The sequence below is a fragment of the Lingula anatina genome, chromosome 8 (assembly GCF_051362555.1).
Source record: "Lingula anatina isolate TDL-2025a chromosome 8, LinAna3.0, whole genome shotgun sequence".
In the NCBI taxonomy this organism is placed as follows: Eukaryota; Metazoa; Brachiopoda; class Lingulata; order Lingulida; family Lingulidae; genus Lingula; species Lingula anatina.
In genome coordinates this window covers 10,601,659-10,616,950 of record NC_141774.1, presented here as the reverse complement: position 1 = coordinate 10,616,950, position 15,292 = coordinate 10,601,659, and positions in this window count along the sequence as shown.

Here is a 15,292-nt window from a genome sequence, read left to right as displayed (position 1 = left end):
ACCTGACATTCATAAAAAATGTGGAAACGCGCCCGGGTCACTTCATTAAAGCCCCCAATTTCAGCTTTAAAGATTGCCAGAAAGCACACCTGAGAACAGGATTTGGAGAGAGGGGGGGTGGAGAGAGTTTTTACTCTATTTCTTCCTAAATAATGACACAATCACTCTTCCAGCACTTTACCCTCACTACAAATGACCAAACACACCTACCTGACACAATATTGAAGAAAAAAAATTTTCATCCCTACCTGGCCAAAATTGAAGAAAACTGCCATATCCGGACCTTACGAAAATCTCTCAAAATCACCCAAAAATGACCCGTCACCAATTTTTCCAAAAAGTGATGAAAATTAATTTACCACACCTGACATTCATAAAAAATGTGGAAACGCGCCCGGGTCACTTCATTAAAGCCCCCAATTTCAGCTTTAAAGATTGCCAGAAAGCACACCTGAGAACAGGATTTGGAGAGAGGGGGGGTGGAGAGAGTTTTTGCTCTATTTCTTCCTAAATAATGACACAATCACTCTTCCAGCACTTTACCCTCACTACAAATGACCAAACACACCAACCTGACACAATATTGAAGAAAAAAATTTTTCATCCCTACCTGGCCAAAATTGAAGAAAACTGCCATATCCGGACCTTACGAAAATCTCTCAAAATCACCCAAAAATGACCCGTCACCAATTTTTCCAAAAAGTGATGAAAATTAATTTACCACACCTGACATTCATAAAAAATGTGGAAACGCGCCCGGGTCACTTCATTAAAGCCCCCAATTTCAGCTTTAAAGATTGCCAGAAAGCACACCTGAGAACAGGAATTGGAGAGAGGGGGGGGGTGGAGAGAGTTTTTGCTCTATTTCTTCCTAAATAATGACACAATCACTCTTCCAGCACTTTACCCTCACTACAAATAACCAAACACACCTACCTGACACAATATTGAAGAAAAAAATTTTTCATCCCTACCTGGCCAAAATTGAAGAAAACTGCCATATCCGGACCTTACGAAAATCTCTCAAAATCACCCAAAAATGACCCGTCACCAATTTTTCCAAAAAGTGATGAAAATTAATTTACCACACCTGACATTCATAAAAAATGTGGAAACGCGCCCGGGTCACTTCATTAAAGCCCCCAATTTCAGCTTTAAAGATTGCCAGAAAGCACACCTGAGAACAGGATTTGGAGAGAGGGGGGGTGGAGAGAGTTTTTGCTCTATTTCTTCCTAAATAATGACACAATCACTCTTCCAGCACTTTACCCTCACTACAAATGACCAAACACACCTACCTGACACAATATTGAAGAAAAAAATTTTTCATCCCTACCTGGCCAAAATTGAAGAAAACTGCCATATCCGGACCTTACGAAAATCTCTCAAAATCACCCAAAAATGACCCGTCACCAATTTTTCCAAAAAGTGATGAAAATTAATTTACCACACCTGACATTCATAAAAAATGTGGAAACGCGCCCGGGTCACTTCATTAAAGCCCCCAATTTCAGCTTTAAAGATGCCAGAAAGCACACCTGAGAACAGGATTTGGAGAGAGGGGGGGTGGAGAGAGTTTTTGCTCTATTTCTTCCTAAATAATGACACAATCACTCTTCCAGCACTTTACCCTCACTACAAATGACCAAACACACCTACCTGACACAATATTGAAGAAAAAAATTTTTCATCCCTACCTGGCCAAAATTGAAGAAAACTGCCATATCCGGACCTTACGAAAATCTCTCAAAATCACCCAAAAATGACCCGTCACCAATTTTTCCAAAAAGTGATGAAAATTAATTTACCACACCTGACATTCATAAAAAATGTGGAAACGCGCCCGGGTCACTTCATTAAAGCCCCCAATTTCAGCTTTAAAGATTGCCAGAAAGCACACCTGAGAACAGGATTTGGAGAGAGGGGGGGTGGAGAGAGTTTTTGCTCTATTTCTTCCTAAATAATGACACAATCACTCTTCCAGCACTTTACCCTCACTACAAATGACCAAACACACCTACCTGACACAATATTGAAGAAAAAAATTTTTCATCCCTACCTCGCCAAAATTGAAGAAAACTGCCATATCCGGACCTTACGAAAATCTCTCAAAATCACCCAAAAATGACCCGTCACCAATTTTTCCAAAAAGTGATGAAAATTAATTTACCACACCTGACATTCATAAAAAATGTGGAAACGCGCCCGGGTCACTTCATTAAAGCCCCCAATTTCAGCTTTAAAGATTGCCAGAAAGCACACCTCAGAACAGGAATTGGAGAGAGGGGGGGGGGTGGAGAGAGTTTTTGCTCTATTTCTTCCTAAATAATGACACAATCACTCTTCCAGCACTTTACCCTCACTACAAATGACCAAACACACCTACCTGACACAATATTGAAGAAAAAAATTTTTCATCCCTACCTGGCCAAAATTGAAGAAAACTGCCATATCCGGACCTTACGAAAATCTCTCAAAATCACCCAAAAATGACCCGTCACCAATTTTTCCAAAAAGTGATGAAAATTAATTTACCACACCTGACATTCATAAAAAATGTGGAAACGCGCCCGGGTCACTTCATTAAAGCCCCCAATTTCAGCTTTAAAGATTGCCAGAAAGCACACCTGAGAACAGGATTTGGAGAGAGGGGGGGTGGAGAGAGTTTTTGCTCTATTTCTTCCTAAATAATGACACAATCACTCTTCCAGCACTTTACCCTCACTACAAATGACCAAACACACCTACCTGACACAATATTGAAGAAAAAAATTTTTCATCCCTACCTGGCCAAAATTGAAGAAAACTGCCATATCCGGACCTTACGAAAATCTCTCAAAATCACCCAAAAATGACCCGTCACCAATTTTTACAAAAAGTGATGAAAATTAATTTACCACACCTGACATTCATAAAAAATGTGGAAACGCGCCCGGGTCACTTCATTAAAGCCCCCAATTTCAGCTTTAAAGATTGCCAGAAAGCACACCTGAGAACATGATTTGGAGAGAGGGGGGGTGGAGGGAGTTTTTGCTCTATTTCTTCCTAAATAATGACACAATCACTCTTCCAGCACTTTACCCTCACTACAAATGACCAAACACACCTACCTGACACAATATTGAAGAAAAAAATTTTTCATCCCTACCTGGCCAAAATTGAAGAAAACTGCCATATCCGGACCTTACGAAAATCTCTCAAAATCACCCAAAAATGACCCGTCACCAATTTTTCCAAAAAGTGATGAAAATTAATTTACCACACCTGACATTCATAAAAAATGTGGAAACGCGCCCAGGTCACTTCATTAAAGCCCCCAATTTCAGCTTTAAAGATTGCCAGAAAGCACACCTGAGAACAGGATTTAGAGAGAGGGGGGGTGGAGAGAGTTTTTGCTCTATTTCTTCCTAAATAATGACACAATCACTCTTCCAGCACTTTACCCTCACTACAAATGACCAAACACACCTACCTGACACAATATTGAAGAAAAAAATTTTTCATCCCTACCTGGCCAAAATTGAAGAAAACTGCCATATCCGGACCTTACGAAAATCTCTCAAAATCACCCAAAAATGACCCGTCACCAATTTTTCCAAAAAGTGATGAAAATTAATTTACCACACCTGACATTCATAAAAAATGTGGAAACGCGCCCGGGTCACTTCATTAAAGCCCCCAATTTCAGCTTTAAAGATTGCCAGAAAGCACACCTGAGAACAGGATTTGGAGAGAGGGGGGGGTGGAGAGAGTTTTTGCTCTATTTCTTCCTAAATAATGACACAATCACTCTTCCAGCACTTTACCCTCACTACAAATGACCAAACACACCTACCTGACACAATATTGAAGAAAAAAATTTTTCATCCCTACCTGGCCAAAATTGAAGAAAACTGCCATATCCGGACCTTACGAAAATCTCTCAAAATCACCCAAAAATGACCCGTCACCAATTTTTCCAAAAAGTGATGAAAATTAATTTACCACACCTGACATTCATAAAAAATGTGGAAACGCGCCCGGGTCACTTCATTAAAGCCCCCAATTTCAGCTTTAAAGATTGCCAGAAAGCACACCTCAGAACAGGAATTGGAGAGAGGGGGGGGGGTGGAGAGAGTTTTTGCTCTATTTCTTCCTAAATAATGACACAATCACTCTTCCAGCACTTTACCCTCACTACAAATGACCAAACACACCTACCTGACACAATATTGAAGAAAAAAATTTTTCATCCCTACCTGGCCAAAATTGAAGAAAACTGCCATATCCGGACCTTACGAAAATCTCTCAAAATCACCCAAAAATGACCCGTCACCAATTTTTCCAAAAAGTGATGAAAATTAATTTACCACACCTGACATTCATAAAAAATGTGGAAACGCGCCCGGGTCACTTCATTAAAGCCCCCAATTTCAGCTTTAAAGATTGCCAGAAAGCACACCTGAGAACAGGATTTGGAGAGAGGGGGGGTGGAGAGAGTTTTTGCTCTATTTCTTCCTAAATAATGACACAATCACTCTTCCAGCACTTTACCCTCACTACAAATGACCAAACACACCTACCTGACACAATATTGAAGAAAAAAATTTTTCATCCCTACCTGGCCAAAATTGAAGAAAACTGCCATATCCGGACCTTACGAAAATCTCTCAAAATCACCCAAAAATGACCCGTCACCAATTTTTACAAAAAGTGATGAAAATTAATTTACCACACCTGACATTCATAAAAAATGTGGAAACGCGCCCGGGTCACTTCATTAAAGCCCCCAATTTCAGCTTTAAAGATTGCCAGAAAGCACACCTGAGAACATGATTTGGAGAGAGGGGGGGTGGAGGGAGTTTTTGCTCTATTTCTTCCTAAATAATGACACAATCACTCTTCCAGCACTTTACCCTCACTACAAATGACCAAACACACCTACCTGACACAATATTGAAGAAAAAAATTTTTCATCCCTACCTGGCCAAAATTGAAGAAAACTGCCATATCCGGACCTTACGAAAATCTCTCAAAATCACCCAAAAATGACCCGTCACCAATTTTTCCAAAAAGTGATGAAAATTAATTTACCACACCTGACATTCATAAAAAATGTGGAAACGCGCCCAGGTCACTTCATTAAAGCCCCCAATTTCAGCTTTAAAGATTGCCAGAAAGCACACCTGAGAACAGGATTTAGAGAGAGGGGGGGTGGAGAGAGTTTTTGCTCTATTTCTTCCTAAATAATGACACAATCACTCTTCCAGCACTTTACCCTCACTACAAATGACCAAACACACCTACCTGACACAATATTGAAGAAAAAAATTTTTCATCCCTACCTGGCCAAAATTGAAGAAAACTGCCATATCCGGACCTTACGAAAATCTCTCAAAATCACCCAAAAATGACCCGTCACCAATTTTTCCAAAAAGTGATGAAAATTAATTTACCACACCTGACATTCATAAAAAATGTGGAAACGCGCCCGGGTCACTTCATTAAAGCCCCCAATTTCAGCTTTAAAGATTGCCAGAAAGCACACCTGAGAACAGGATTTGGAGAGAGGGGGGGGTGGAGAGAGTTTTTGCTCTATTTCTTCCTAAATAATGACACAATCACTCTTCCAGCACTTTACCCTCACTACAAATGACCAAACACACCTACCTGACACAATATTGAAGAAAAAAATTTTTCATCCCTACCTGGCCAAAATTGAAGAAAACTGCCATATCCGGACCTTACGAAAATCTCTCAAAATCACCCAAAAATGACCCGTCACCAATTTTTCCAAAAAGTGATGAAAATTAATTTACCACACCTGACATTCATAAAAAATGTGGAAACGCGCCCGGGTCACTTCATTAAAGCCCCCAATTTCAGCTTTAAAGATTGCCAGAAAGCACACCTGAGAACAGGATTTGGAGAGAGGGGGGGGTGGAGAGAGTTTTTGCTCTATTTCTTCCTAAATAATGACACAATCACTCTTCCAGCACTTTACCCTCACTACAAATGACCAAACACACCTACCTGACACAATATTGAAGAAAAAAATTTTTCATCCCTACCTGGCCAAAATTGAAGAAAACTGCCATAACCGGACCTTACGAAAATCTCTCAAAATTCCCCCAAAATGACCCGTCACCAATTTTTCCAAAAAGTGATGAAAATTAATCTACCACACCTGACATTCATAAAAAATGTGGAAACGCGCCCGGGTCACTTCATTAAAGCCCCCAATTTCAGCTTTAAAGATTGCCAGAAAGCACACCTGAGAACAGGAATTGGAGAGAGGGGGGGGGTGGAGAGAGTTTTTGCTCTATTTCTTCCTAAATAATGACACAATCACTCTTCCAGCACTTTACCCTCACTACAAATGACCAAACACACCTACCTGACACAATATTGAAGAAAAAAATTTTTCATCCCTACCTGGCCAAAATTGAAGAAAACTGCCATATCTGGACCTTACGAAAATCTCTCAAAATCACCCAAAAATGACCCGTCACCAATTTTTCCAAAAAGTGATGAAAATTAATTTACCACACCTGACATTCATAAAAAATGTGGAAACGCGCCCGGGTCACTTCATTAAAGCCCCCAATTTCAGCTTTAAAGATTGCCAGAAAGCACACCTGAGAACAGGATTTGGAGAGAGGGGGGGTGGAGAGAGTTTTTGCTCTATTTCTTCCTAAATAATGACACAATCACTCTTCCAGCACTTTACCCTCACTACAAATGACCAAACACACCTACCTGACACAATATTGAAGAAAAAAATTTTTCATCCCTACCTGGCCAAAATTGAAGAAAACTGCCATATCCGGACCTTACGAAAATCTCTCAAAATCACCCAAAAATGACCCGTCACCAATTTTTCCAAAAAGTGATGAAAATTAATTTACCACACCTGACATTCATAAAAAATGTGGAAACGCGCCCGGGTCACTTCATTAAAGCCCCCAATTTCAGCTTTAAAGATTGCCAGAAAGCACACCTGAGAACAGGATTTGGAGAGAGGGGGGGTGGAGAGAGTTTTTGCTCTATTTCTTCCTAAATAATGACACAATCACTCTTCCAGCACTTTACCCTCACTACAAATGACCAAACACACCTACCTGACACAATATTGAAGAAAAAAATTTTTCATCCCTACCTGGCCAAAATTGAAGAAAACTGCCATATCCGGACCTTACGAAAATCTCTCAAAATCACCCAAAAATGACCCGTCACCAATTTTTCCAAAAAGTGATGAAAATTAATTTACCACACCTGACATTCATAAAAAATGTGGAAACGCGCCCGGGTCACTTCATGAAAGCCCCCAATTTCAGCTTTAAAGATTGCCAGAAAGCACACCTGAGAACAGGATTTGGAGAGAGGGGGGGTGGAGAGAGTTTTTGCTCTATTTCTTCCTAAATAATGACACAATCACTCTTCCAGCACTTTACCATCACTACAAATGACCAAACACACCTACCTGACACAATATTGAAGAAAAAAATTTTTCATCCCTACCTGGCCAAAATTGAAGAAAACTGCCATATCCGGACCTTACGAAAATCTCTCAAAATCACCCAAAAATGACCCGTCACCAATTTTTCCAAAAAGTGATGAAAATTAATTTACCACAACTGACATTCATAAAAAATGTGGAAACGCGCCCGGGTCACTTCATTAAAGCCCCCAATTTCAGCTTTAAAGATTGCCAGAAAGCACACCTGAGAACAGGATTTGGAGAGAGGGGGGGTGGAGAGAGTTTTTGCTCTATTTCTTCCTAAATAATGACACAATCACTCTTCCAGCATTTTACCCTCACTACAAATGACCAAACACACCTACCTGACACAATATTGAAGAAAAAAATTTTTCATCCCTACCTGGCCAAAATTGAAGAAAACTGCCATATCCGGACCTTACGAAAATCTCTCAAAATCACCCAAAAATGACCCGTCACCAATTTTTCCAAAAAGTGATGAAAATTAATTTACCACACCTGACATTCATAAAAAATGTGGAAACGCGCCCGGGTCACTTCATTAAAGCCCCCAATTTCAGCTTTAAAGATTGCCAGAAAGCACACCTGAGAACAGGATTTGGAGAGAGGGGGGGTGGAGAGAGTTTTTGCTCTATTTCTTCCTAAATAATGACACAATCACTCTTCCAGCACTTTACCCTCACTACAAATGACCAAACACACCTACCTGACACAATATCGAAGAAAAAAATTTTTCATCCCTACCTGGCCAAAATTGAAGAAAACTGCCATATCCAGACCTTACGAAAATCTCTCAAAATCACCCAAAAATGACCCGTCACCAATTTTTCCAAAAAGTGATGAAAATTAATTTACCACACCTGACATTCATAAAAAATGTGGAAACGCGCCCGGGTCACTTCATTAAAGCCCCCAATTTCAGCTTTAAAGATTGCCAGAAAGCACACCTGAGAACAGGATTTGGAGAGAGGGGGGGTGGAGAGAGTTTTTGCTCTATTTCTTCCTAAATAATGACACAATCACTCTTCCAGCACTTTACCCTCACTACAAATGACCAAACACACCTACCTGACACAATATTGAAGAAAAAAATTTTTCATCCCTACCTGGCCAAAATTGAAGAAAACTGCCATATCCGGACCTTACGAAAATCTCTCAAAATCACCCAAAAATGACCCGTCACCAATTTTTCCAAAAAGTGATGAAAATTAATTTACCACAACTGACATTCATAAAAAATGTGGAAACGCGCCCGGGTCACTTCATTAAAGCCCCCAATTTCAGCTTTAAAGATTGCCAGAAAGCACACCTGAGAACAGGATTTGGAGAGAGGGGGGGTGGAGAGAGTTTTTGCTCTATTTCTTCCTAAATAATGACACAATCACTCTTCCAGCACTTTACCCTCACTACAAATGACCAAACACACCTACCTGACACAATATTGAAGAAAAAAATTTTTCATCCCTACCTGGCCAAAATTGAAGAAAACTGCCATATCCGGACCTTACGAAAATCTCTCAAAATCACCCAAAAATGACCCGTCACCAATTTTTCCAAAAAGTGATGAAAATTAATTTACCACACCTGACATTCATAAAAAATGTGGAAACGCGCCCGGGTCACTTCATGAAAGCCCCCAATTTCAGCTTTAAAGATTGCCAGAAAGCACACCTGAGAACAGGATTTGGAGAGAGGGGGGGTGGAGAGAGTTTTTGCTCTATTTCTTCCTAAATAATGACACAATCACTCTTCCAGCACTTTACCCTCACTACAAATGACCAAACACACCTACCTGACACAATATTGAAGAAAAAAATTTTTCATCCCTACCTGGCCAAAATTGAAGAAAACTGCCATATCCGGACCTTACGAAAATCTCTCAAAATCACCCAAAAATGACCCGTCACCAATTTTTCCAAAAAGTGATGAAAATTAATTTACCACACCTGACATTCATAAAAAATGTGGAAACGCGCCCGGGTCACTTCATTAAAGCCCCCAATTTCAGCTTTAAAGATTGCCAGAAAGCACACCTGAGAACAGGATTTGGAGAGAGGGGGGGGTGGAGAGAGTTTTTGCTCTATTTCTTCCTAAATAATGACACAATCACTCTTCCAGCACTTTACCCTCACTACAAATGACCAAACACACCTACCTGACACAATATTGAAGAAAAAATTTTTTCATCCCTACCTGGCCAAAATTGAAGAAAACTGCCATATCCGGACCTTACGAAAATCTCTCAAAATCACCCAAAAATGACCCGTCACCAATTTTTCCAAAAAGTGATGAAAATTAATTTACCACACCTGACATTCATAAAAAATGTGGAAACGCGCCCGGGTCACTTCATTAAAGCCCCCAATTTCAGCTTTAAAGATTGCCAGAAAGCACACCTGAGAACAGGATTTGGAGAGAGGGGGGGGTGGAGAGAGTTTTTGCTCTATTTCTTCCTAAATAATGACACAATCACTCTTCCAGCACTTTACCCTCACTACAAATGACCAAACACACCTACCTGACACAATATTGAAGAAAAAAATTTTTCATCCCTACCTGGCCAAAATTGAAGAAAACTGCCATATCCAGACCTTACGAAAATCTCTCAAAATCACCCAAAAATGACCCGTCACCAATTTTTCCAAAAAGTGATGAAAATTAATTTACCACACCTGACATTCATAAAAAATGTGGAAACGCGCCCGGGTCACTTCATTAAAGCCCCCAATTTCAGCTTTAAAGATTGCCAGAAAGCACACCTGAGAACAGGAATTGGAGAGAGGGGGGGGTGGAGAGAGTTTTTGCTCTATTTCTTCCTAAATAATGACACAATCACTCTTCCAGCACTTTACCCTCACTACAAATGACCAAACACACCTACCTGACACAATATTGAAGAAAAAATTTTTCATCCCTACCTGGCCAAAATTGAAGAAAACTGCCATATCCGACCTTACGAAAATCTCTCAAAATCACCCAAAAATGACCCGTCACCAATTTTTCCAAAAAGTGATGAAAATTAATTTACCACACCTGACATTCATAAAAAATGTGGAAACGGGCCCGGGTCACTTCATTAAAGCCCCCAATTTCAGCTTTAAAGATTGCCAGAAAGCACACCTGAGAACAGGATTTGGAGAGAGGGGGGGTGGAGAGAGTTTTTGCTCTATTTCTTCCTAAATAATGACACAATCACTCTTCCAGCACTTTACCCTCACTACAAATGACCAAACACACCTACCTGACACAATATTGAAGAAAAAAATTTTTCATCCCTACCTGGCCAAAATTGAAGAAAACTGCCATATCCGGACCTTACGAAAATCTCTCAAAATCACCCAAAAATGACCCGTCACCAATTTTTCCAAAAAGTGATGAAAATTAATTTACCACACCTGACATTCATAAAAAATGTGGAAACGCGCCCGGGTCACTTCATTAAAGCCCCCAATTTCAGCTTTAAAGATTGCCAGAAAGCACACCTGAGAACAGGATTTGGAGAGAGGGGGGGTGGAGAGAGTTTTTGCTCTATTTCTTCCTAAATAATGACACAATCACTCTTCCAGCACTTTACCCTCACTACAAATGACCAAACACACCTACCTGACACAATATTGAAGAAAAAAATTTTTCATCCCTACCTGGCCAAAATTGAAGAAAACTGCCATATCCGGACCTTACGAAAATCTCTCAAAATCACCCAAAAATGACCCGTCACCAATTTTTCCAAAAAGTGATGAAAATTAATTTACCACACCTGACATTCATAAAAAATGTGGAAACGCGCCCGGGTCACTTCATTAAAGCCCCCAATTTCAGCTTTAAAGATTGCCAGAAAGCACACCTGAGAACAGGATTTGGAGAGAGGGGGGGGTGGAGAGAGTTTTTGCTCTATTTCTTCCTAAATAATGACACAATCACTCTTCCAGCACTTTACCCTCACTACAAATGACCAAACACACCTACCTGACACAATATTGAAGAAAAAAATTTTTCATCCCTACCTGGCCAAAATTGAAGAAAACTGCCATATCCGGACCTTACGAAAATCTCTCAAAATCACCCAAAAATGACCCGTCACCAATTTTTCCAAAAAGTGATGAAAATTAATTTACCACACCTGACATTCATAAAAAATGTGGAAACGCGCCCGGGTCACTTCATTAAAGCCCCCAATTTCAGCTTTAAAGATTGCCAGAAAGCACACCTGAGAACAGGATTTGGAGAGAGGGGGGGTGGAGAGAGTTTTTGCTCTATTTCTTCCTAAATAATGACACAATCACTCTTCCAGCACTTTACCCTCACTACAAATGACCAAACACACCTACCTGACACAATATTGAAGAAAAAAATTTTTCATCCCTACCTGGCCAAAATTGAAGAAAACTGCCATATCCGGACCTTACGAAAATCTCTCAAAATCACCCAAAAATGACCCGTCACCAATTTTTCCAAAAAGTGATGAAAATTAATTTACCACACCTGACATTCATAAAAAATGTGGAAACGCGCCCGGGTCACTTCATTAAAGCCCCCAATTTCAGCTTTAAAGATTGCCAGAAAGCACACCTGAGAACAGGATTTGGAGAGAGGGGGGGTGGAGAGAGTTTTTGCTCTATTTCTTCCTAAATAATGACACAATCACTCTTCCAGCACTTTACCCTCACTACAAATGACCAAACACACCTACCTGACACAATATTGAAGAAAAAAATTTTTCATCCCTACCTGGCCAAAATTGAAGAAAACTGCCATATCCGGACCTTACGAAAATCTCTCAAAATCACCCAAAAATGACCCGTCACCAATTTTTCCAAAAAGTGATGAAAATTAATTTACCACACCTGACATTCATAAAAAATGTGGAAACGCGCCCGGGTCACTTCATTAAAGCCCCCAATTTCAGCTTTAAAGATTGCCAGAAAGCACACCTGAGAACAGGATTTGGAGAGAGGGGGGGTGGAGAGAGTTTTTGCTCTATTTCTTCCTAAATAATGACACAATCACTCTTCCAGCACTTTACCCTCACTACAAATGACCAAACACACCTACCTGACACAATATTGAAGAAAAAAATTTTTCATCCCTACCTGGCCAAAATTGAAGAAAACTGCCATATCCGGACCTTACGAAAATCTCTCAAAATCACCCAAAAATGACCCGTCACCAATTTTTCCAAAAAGTGATGAAAATTAATTTACCACACCTGACATTCATAAAAAATGTGGAAACGCGCCCGGGTCACTTCATTAAAGCCCCCAATTTCAGCTTTAAAGATTGCCAGAAAGCACACCTGAGAACAGGATTTGGAGAGAGGGGGGGTGGAGAGAGTTTTTGCTCTATTTCTTCCTAAATAATGACACAATCACTCTTCCAGCACTTTACCCTCACTACAAATGACCAAACACACCTACCTGACACAATATTGAAGAAAAAAATTTTTCATCCCTACCTGGCCAAAATTGAAGAAAACTGCCATATCCGGACCTTACGAAAATCTCTCAAAATCACCCAAAAATGACCCGTCACCAATTTTTCCAAAAAGTGATGAAAATTAATTTACCACACCTGACATTCATAAAAAATGTGGAAACGCGCCCGGGTCACTTCATTAAAGCCCCCAATTTCAGCTTTAAAGATTGCCAGAAAGCACACCTGAGAACAGGATTTGGAGAGAGGGGGGGTGGAGAGAGTTTTTGCTCTATTTCTTCCTAAATAATGACACAATCACTCTTCCAGCACTTTACCCTCACTACAAATGACCAAACACACCTACCTGACACAATATTGAAGAAAAAAATTTTTCATCCCTACCTGGCCAAAATTGAAGAAAACTGCCATATCCGGACCTTACGAAAATCTCTCAAAATCACCCAAAAATGACCCGTCACCAATTTTTCCAAAAAGTGATGAAAATTAATTTACCACACCTGACATTCATAAAAAATGTGGAAACGCTCCCGGGTCACTTCATTAAAGCCCCCAATTTCAGCTTTAAAGATTGCCAGAAAGCACACCTGAGAACAGGATTTGGAGAGAGGGGGGGTGGAGAGAGTTTTTGCTCTATTTCTTCCTAAATAATGACACAATCACTCTTCCAGCACTTTACCCTCACTACAAATGACCAAACACACCTACCTGACACAATATTGAAGAAAAAAATTTTTCATCCCTACCTGGCCAAAATTGAAGAAAACTGCCATATCCGGACCTTACGAAAATCTCTCAAAATCACCCAAAAATGACCCGTCACCAATTTTTCCAAAAAGTGATGAAAATTAATTTACCACACCTGACATTCATAAAAAATGTGGAAACGCGCCCGGGTCACTTCATTAAAGCCCCCAATTTCAGCTTTAAAGATTGCCAGAAAGCACACCTGAGAACAGGATTTGGAGAGGGGGGGGGGTGGAGAGAGTTTTTGCTCTATTTCTTCCTAAATAATGACACAATCACTCTTCCAGCACTTTACCCTCACTACAAATGACCAAACACACCTACCTGATACAATATTGAAGAAAAAAATTTTTCATCCCTACCTGGCCAAAATTGAAGAAAACTGCCATATCCGGACCTTACGAAAATCTCTCAAAATCACCCAAAAATGACCCGTCACCAATTTTTCCAAAAAGTGATGAAAATTAATTTACCACACCTGACATTCATAAAAAATGTGGAAACGCGCCCGGGTCACTTCATTAAAGCCCCCAATTTCAGCTTTAAAGATTGCCAGAAAGCACACCTGAGAACAGGATTTGGAGAGAGGGGGGGGTGGAGAGAGTTTTTGCTCTATTTCTTCCTAAATAGAGCTCTATTTATAAATAGAGTTTTTGCTCTATTTCTTCCTAAATAATGACACAATCACTCTTCCAGCACTTTACCCTCACTACAAATGACCAAACACACCTACCTGACACAATATTGAAGAAAAAAATTTTTCATCCCTACCTGGCCAAAATTGAAGAAAACTGCCATATCCGGACCTTACGAAAATCTCTCAAAATCACCCAAAAATGACCCGTCACCAATTTTTCCAAAAAGTGATGAAAATTAATTTACCACACCTGACATTCATAAAAAATGTGGAAACGCGCCCGGGTCACTTCATTAAAGCCCCCAATTTCAGCTTTAAAGATTGCCAGAAAGCACACCTGAGAACAGGATTTGGAGAGAGGGGGGGGTGGAGAGAGTTTTTGCTCTATTTCTTCCTAAATAATGACACAATCACTCTTCCAGCACTTTACCCTCACTACAAATGACCAAACACACCTACCTGACACAATATTGAAGAAAAAATTTTTTCATCCCTACCTGGCCAAAATTGAAGAAAACTGCCATATCCGGACCTTACGAAAATCTCTCAAAATCACCCAAAAATGACCCGTCACCAATTTTTCCAAAAAGTGATGAAAATTAATTTACCACACCTGACATTCATAAAAAATGTGGAAACGCGCCCGGGTCACTTCATTAAAGCCCCCAATTTCAGCTTTAAAGATTGCCAGAAAGCACACCTGAGAACAGGATTTGGAGAGAGGGGGGGTGGAGAGAGTTTTTGCTCTATTTCTTCCTAAATAATGACACAATCACTCTTCCAGCACTTTACCCTCACTACAAATGACCAAACACACCTACCTGACACAATATTGAAGAAAAAAATTTTTCATCCCTACCTGGCCAAAATTGAAGAAAACTGCCATATCCGGACCTTACGAAAATCTCTCAAAATCACCCAAAAATGACCCGTCACCAATTTTTCCAAAAAGTGATGAAAATTAATTTACCACACCTGACATTCATAAAAAATGTGGA